The following is a 7,484-nucleotide window of genomic DNA, read 5'->3' as shown; positions in this document are numbered from 1 at the left end:
GACATTGTTGGGACTAGTAAAGTCACTCGAAGCGGAAGGATCTTCTCTCCAGAAATCTCACCTCCCGCCCCTGAAACTCGAGGAAAGGAACCAACAGTCAACCCTCCTCAGTCAGAGACATCGGTTGAAGTTACTACTGAGGATGTTGCCAAACGAGAAATGGAAGAAGTGCTGAAAATCATCCGCAAGAGTGATTTTGATGTGGTAGAACAGTTGGGGCATACCCCGTCTAAGATCTCGATGTTATCCTTGTTGTTATCTTCTGAATCTCATGCCAATGCCTTGATAAAATTCTTGAAGACCGCTCATGTACCTCAGGAGACCTCCGTCGATCAGTTCGAGAACTATGTTGCTAATCTGACTGTTGATGATGGCCTAGGTTTTTCCAATGCTGACCTGACACCAGCGGGAAAGAACCACAATAAAGCTCTGCATATCTCCATTGAGTGTAAGGGGATCACCTTGTCTCATGTGTTGATCGATAATGGCTCTTCTTTGAACGTGCTACCGAAAGCCGTGCTCGATAAACTTGACTGTGAAGGCATTGAGCTGAAACCGAGTGACATTGTGGTGCGTGCTTACGATGGTGCGAAGAGTGTTGTCCAAGGTGAAGTGGTTCTCCCTATCAAGATAGGACATCAAGTCTTCGACACTACCTTTCACGTAATGAACATTCGTCCTGCCTATTCCTGCTTGCTGGGACGCCCTTGGATTCACGGGGCAAGTGCTGTAGCGTCGTCTCTCCATCAAAAGCTGAGATATCCAATAGAGGGTAAGATCGTCACTGTGTGTGGGGAAGAAGAGTATATCGTCAGTAGTATGCATACCTTCAGATACGTTGAGATGGATGGTGAATTCTTCGAGACTCCGTCTCAGTCATTTGAAGTGGTTCCTCCGCCCAGTCCTGTCCTTAAGCCAACTCCCCTTGTGCCCGAGGTTGTTCGAGCTCCTCCCGCCATGATCTCTCTAAAAGATGCTCAAGTTGTGGTCGAAAATGGTGGTCGTACTGGTTGGGGTCAACTGATCAACGTACCCTACAAGTCTGATAAATCTGGTCTGGGATTTAACTCTGAAAAGATGGTCAAAGATCAAATCAATGTTGTAGAAGATGCTGATAGCGATTGCGACCTGGATAGCTGGATTTTCCCAACAATTGGTGACGGACTCAATAATTGGAGGGCTGAAGACACTATCCTGATTACCTTTAGTCAGGAGTAATTGTTATTGTCTATTTAGTGTTGCAAATTTTAGTTTTTTTATTGAACTTCTTAAGGCATTGTGTCTATGCCCGGGGCACAATAGCTAATTTGTTAAGGGTTTGTCATTTCATAAGCATATTCATATTCAATAAATCAATGGACCTTTTGCATTCAAATATTGCGCTCTTTATCTTTCCTGTCGTCTCTTAAACCAGTTATGCTCTCTTACACACACTCACGTCACAAATTGCAGATCCGTATCCACTCTGGATCCTATTGATAATAATTCCGCTACTGTTCATCATGACTTTGAAAATCCGATCTACCAAGCCGAGGATGGAAGTGAGGAAGATTGTGAAGTCCCTGGTGAACTTGCCAGACTGTTACTGCAAGAAGAAAGGACCATACAGCCGCATGAAGAGTCAATCGAAATTGTAAATCTGGGTACTGAAGTAGACAAGAAAGAAGTCAAAATAGGAGCAGGTTTGGAAAACAGTATCAAAGAAAGATTGATTCAGATGTTACATGACTATGTAGAGATTTTTGCTTGGTCTTATGAAGACATGCCCGGATTGGATACTGATATAGTGGTGCATCGTCTGCCAACGAAGGAAGACTGTCGTCCTGTCAAGCAAAAGGTTCGCCGCATGCGTCCCGAAATGTCCGAGAAAATCAAAGCCGAGGTTATGAAACAATTCAATGCCGGTTTTCTAGCCGTTACTTCTTATCCTCAATGGGTTGCTAATGTGGTACCAGTGCCGAAGAAGGATGGTAAGGTGCGAATGTGCGTAGATTACAGAGATTTGAATAAAGCGAGTCCCAAAGATGACTTTCCACTCCCACACATCGATGTTCTGGTAGATAACACCGCTCAAAACAAAGTATTCTCCTTCATGGATGGATTCTCGGGTTATAATCAGATTAAGATGGCGCCTGGGGACATGGAGAAAACTACGTTTGTGACGCAATGGGGCACTTTCTGTTACAAAGTAATGCCATTCGGTTTAAAGAACGTCGGGGCGACGTACCAGCGCGCTATGGTGGTTTTGTTTCATGATATGATTCATCATGAGATGGAAGTATATGTGGATGACATGATAGCCAGATCTCATACTGAAGAAGAACATCTCAATCATTTATACAAACTGTTTGAGAGGTTGAAGAAATACAAGTTGAGATTGAACCCTAACAAATGCACCTTTGGAGTAAGATCCGGTAAACTCTTGGGCTTTATTGTCAGTGGTAAAGGAATTGAGGTCGACCCGGCTAAGGTGAGAGCTATTCAAGAAATGCCAGTTCCCCGATTTATCTCCCATTTGACCGCTACCTGCAGACCCATCTTCAAATTATTGAGGAAAAATCAAGAGATGATATGGAATGACGAATGTCAAGAGGCTTTTGATAAAATCAAGAAGTATCTCCAGGAACCTCCAATTCTGATACCACCGGTTGAAGGAAGACCTCTAATCATGTATTTGACCGTGTTAGAAAGTTCAATGGGGTGCGTGTTGGGGCAACATGACGAGTCTGGTCGAAAAGAGCATGCCATATACTACCTTAGCAAAAAGTTTACCGACTGTGAAACAAGATACTCACTGCTCGAGAAAACTTGTTGTGCTTTGGCCTGGGCTGCTCGCCGACTAAGACAGTATATGTTGAATCATACCACTTTGTTGATTTCTAAGATGGATCCCATCAAATACATATTCGAGAAACCTGCCCTCTCCGGAAGAATAGCGAGATGGCAGATTATCTTAACAGAGTATGATATCCAGTATACTACCCAGAAAGCAATCAAAGGAAGCGTGCTAGCTGATCATTTGGCTCATCAAGCGGTGGACGATTACCAATCTATGAATTTTGAGTTCCCAGATGAGGATGTCATGCTTGTTACTGATGATGAAAAACCTAAACCGGATGAAGGACCCGAACTGGGATCCCGATGGACTATGGTGTTTGATGGATCTTCTAATGCATTGGGCAACGGTGTTGGTGTTGTAATCATTTCTCTCGGGGGTTACCATACACCTTTCACTGCTAGACTATGTTTTCATTGTACCAATAATATGGCTGAGTATGAAGCATGTATTTTGGGACTCAAGGCTGCTATAAACCTGCGAATCAAGTTTTTGAGTGTGTACGGAGACTCAGCGTTAGTAATCAGTCAGATCAAAGGAGAATGGGACACTAAACATCCGAATCTCATCCCTTATCGAGAGCGGGTGATGACATTAATCCCATACTTTGAAGAGATTACATTTGAACATATTCCACGGGAAGAGAATCAGTTGGCGGACGCATTGGCTACCATGTCATCTATGTTCAGAGTCAGATGGGGCAGTGAAGCTCCCAGGATCGCTATTGAACGATTAGATGAACCAGCATATTGTTACGAACTTAATACTGAGGGAGTACAGGAGAAACCTTGGTTCCACGAAGTGAAAAGATATTTAGAAGCTCAGGAATACCCTGAAGGGGCATCCATCAATGACAGAAAATTCCTGAGGAAGTTCTCCGCTAAATTCTTTCTGAGTAATGGAGTATTATACAAACGTAATCATGATTCGACTTTGCTCCGCTGCGTGGATAAACAGGAAGCAGAAAGGATTATGGAAGACATGCATGACGGTATTTTTGGGACTCATTCTAGTGGACATACGATGGCCAAGAAGATTCTGAGATCAGGGTATTATTGGTCTACCATGGAAGCTGATTGCCACCATCACTCCAGAACCTATCACAAGTGCCAGATCTATGCGGACAAAGTACATGTACCTCCTGCTCCATTGAACGTGTTGACAGCCCCTTGGCCCTTTGCAATGTGGGGCATTGATATGATTGGAGAGATTAAACCTACGGCTTCTAATGGACATCGCTTCATCCTCGTGGCTATTGATTACTTTACAAAGTGGGTAGAGGCGGCCTCATTTGCTTCTGTCACCAGGAATGCGGTGGCACGGTTCATCAAGAATAGTCTCATTTGTCGATATGGCGTCCCTGAAAGAATTATCACTGACAATGGTACTAATTTGAACAACAAGATGATCACTGAACTTTGCACGCAGTTCAAAATAAAACACCATAACTCTTCTCCGTACCGGCCAAAGATGAACGGCACCGTGGAGGCTGCTAATAAGAATATCAAGAAGATCATACAAAAGATGACAGTAACGTACAAAGACTGGCATGAGATGTTACCATTCGCTCTCCATGGTTATCGCACTTCAGTGCGCACTTCGACAGGGGCAACTCCGTTCTCTTTAGTCTACGGAATGGAAGCCGTTTTACCAGTGGAAGCTCAGATTCCTTCTCTAAGAATCATGAAAGAGGCAGGCTTAGATGAAGATGAATGGATTCAGACTCGACTCGACCAGATAAATTTGATTGATGAGAAGAGGTTGGCAGCTGTTTGTCATGGTCAGATGTACCAGAAACGGATGATCAAAGCTTTCAATAAGAAGGTTAAGCCAAAGGTATATCAGGCTGGTGACTTGGTAATCAAGCGTATCATACTACCACAGGGTGATCCTAGGGGCAAGTGGACTCCTACATATGAAGGACCATTTGTGGTCAAAAGAGTATTCTCAGGAGGTGCCATGATGCTCACTACTATGGATGGTGAAGACTTCCCGCATCCTGTGAACGCGGACATAGTTAAAAAATACTACGCATAAAAGAGACCCGTTAGGTCGATGTATCTAGGCAAAAGTAAGGGCATCCCGGCGAACCAAAAAGGTTCGGGCAAAAAGTAGGGATAAACATATGAAAATGTACACCCGGCAAGTCGAAAACCTGAAAAGGCGGCTTGGGCAAAAAGGGGCATCCTGGTGGACTGAAAACCTGAAAAGGCGGTCCAGGCAAAAATTAGGGATTAAAGCGTATGACTATGTCTCGTTCTCCATCAGCTTTGCCCAAGTTTCAAGGGACCGAACAAGCCAATCACTTCTATCCGACAGCAGGAGATGAGAGGCTTAAAGACATAATGACAGTAGTGGAATTAAGATCAATAAGACTTTTCTGTATAGCTTTCTCTTTGCTTTCCTGACAATTTCCTCTTACTAGGATTTCTGTCTCCTTGCACACAAATTGCCTGTTTATAGGCCCCTTTCGAAATCAATACAATTTTATGCTTTTGTTTTTACTTTTCTGTTTTGTTTGCGTAAACGTCCATTGATTTAATTTGAATTGATTTATGCATTTGAATATGATCAATGTTTATCAAAAGTGCATGCCTAGAATAGTAATAGCAATTACTACACGACTTCAGGATCGAGGAGAAAGTCTAATCATGTTTTCCAATGAATCCGTTGCTAATTCTATTCCCCGGCAACGCCAGTTATTCCCCAGAAGAAATTGGCATCACTAGACAAACTGGTCATCTCTTCTACCCCCAGCCAGGCTCTGTTAAATATCCCTGCCATCAGACAGAGATCAAATGCCCCCAGCTAAGAAAGGGTCATCAATACAAATATCTCCGACCAGAAGACTGAGATTTATTTCCCCAGTAGAGTCCCCTGGAAGAGCGTTTCAGACGCATAGTGCATTCATTACATCATTCCACATTACATACCTGCATACAATGTTCACATTTATTTCATTCCGCATCATATACATTACATTGTTTCATAGCATGCACATGCATACCATGTTCGCAGGCATAAAACATCTCATGCACCATGACATTGCATGAAACTAACTTGATCTTTCAGGTTAATCATCCTCCTGATCACATTCAAGATTCGAATACAGCTCTCGGATATAATCCATGTGACAAACTCTCTGACATTCTCCTAATGGTGGCATCTCTAAGCCCATCCCAAATATTTACTGCAAATACAACAAATATTATCAGATACAGCCTAACGTACGGTTCATTCTGATTCAGTCCAACATATGACTCCTTCAACTCGGATACGATCTAACGTACGATCCATTCTGACTTTCAGCAACTCCAATACGGTCTTACGTACGACCCATTTGGACTTTCAAATCCTCAGATGCTGCTTAGCGTACGGTACATTCCGGGGTGTAGTCTAGCGTACGACTACTTCCTCCTTCAGATACAGCCTAACGTACGGATCATTCTGCAACTCCAATACGGTCTAACGTACGACCCATTTGGACCTTCAACTCAGATGCGATCTAGCGTACGATCCATTCTGATTCCACCTTCGTCAGATACAGCCTAACGTACGGCTCATTCTGCAACTCAGATACGATCTAGCGTACGATTCGTTCTGATCTTCCATCCCCAGCAAAGTCATCCGCCCAATGAACAACTCACTCTAGGATTCAGATGCGGTCTAGCGTATGATTCATTCTGACCCCTTATCCCCAGCAGCGTATAACACACCCTGACTCCCCAGCGAAGTCGACAGCATAATGGAGGACTCACTATACGGTCTAACGTACGACCCGGTATGACACCCATGCCTTCAGATATCGTCTAACGTACGACACAATCTGAAGCTCTCACCATCAAACTTCCGGGATGGCATCTTTAAGCCCACCTCTCGATTGACAAGTGCAAATTTTTGGGGCATTCTAGTGTTCAATAATCTTTCACCTCCAGACCACGAACGGCATACTTGCCATCCTAACTCTCTCGGTTCAAGAATATTGAACAGGGGCAGCTGTCATACCCCAAAATTTGCCCATTAATCTTGCCAAACATTTTTCAAGACACTCCGACTTATTCTGCAAGGCACTGATCTTAAAGGAACAAAAGCCCAGCTCACAACAGGCCCAATCCAGAAAATGGCCCAAACCAGCTTGCTCGCTAGGCGAGCAATTCCTTCGCCTAGCGAACCCTTCGTTATGACACTCGCCCCAGCGAAGCACCAGATCCAGAAAAAGTCCAAACTAGCTGGCTCGCTAGGCGAGCAATTCCTTCGTCTAGCGAAGCTTGCGAATATCAGAATTTCTGGGCTTCATTCTGAGCCCATTAGGTCATCACAATCACTATAAATAGTCAAGTTTCAGTCACGAGAAAAAACGAAAACGGAGAAAGGAGAGCCCTAGCAAGCAAACCCTGATACTCACTGAAGGCAAACCCTGAAGGAACTCGGCGGCACCAAGGTCTACCTCTGCCCAATTCAATCCGATTCGCCGATTCAAAGTCGCAATTCAGTTGCAAACAGGTACCTTGCTATTATTGCCTTATGTTCTTAATTTGCATATGGCTTTATGATTAGACTTATGAAAATATCTTAAGCTTGGCATGTGAACTGTAGTATGTACCTGAATACCTTAAATGACTAACCATATAATTGCTGTAATGAAAGC

This window comes from Lathyrus oleraceus, chromosome 2 (genome assembly GCF_024323335.1).
Source record: "Lathyrus oleraceus cultivar Zhongwan6 chromosome 2, CAAS_Psat_ZW6_1.0, whole genome shotgun sequence".
NCBI classification, from domain to species: domain Eukaryota; kingdom Viridiplantae; phylum Streptophyta; class Magnoliopsida; order Fabales; family Fabaceae; genus Lathyrus; species Lathyrus oleraceus.
The sequence above is the reverse complement of the archived record's forward strand: the minus strand, read 5'-3'. Positions refer to the sequence as shown.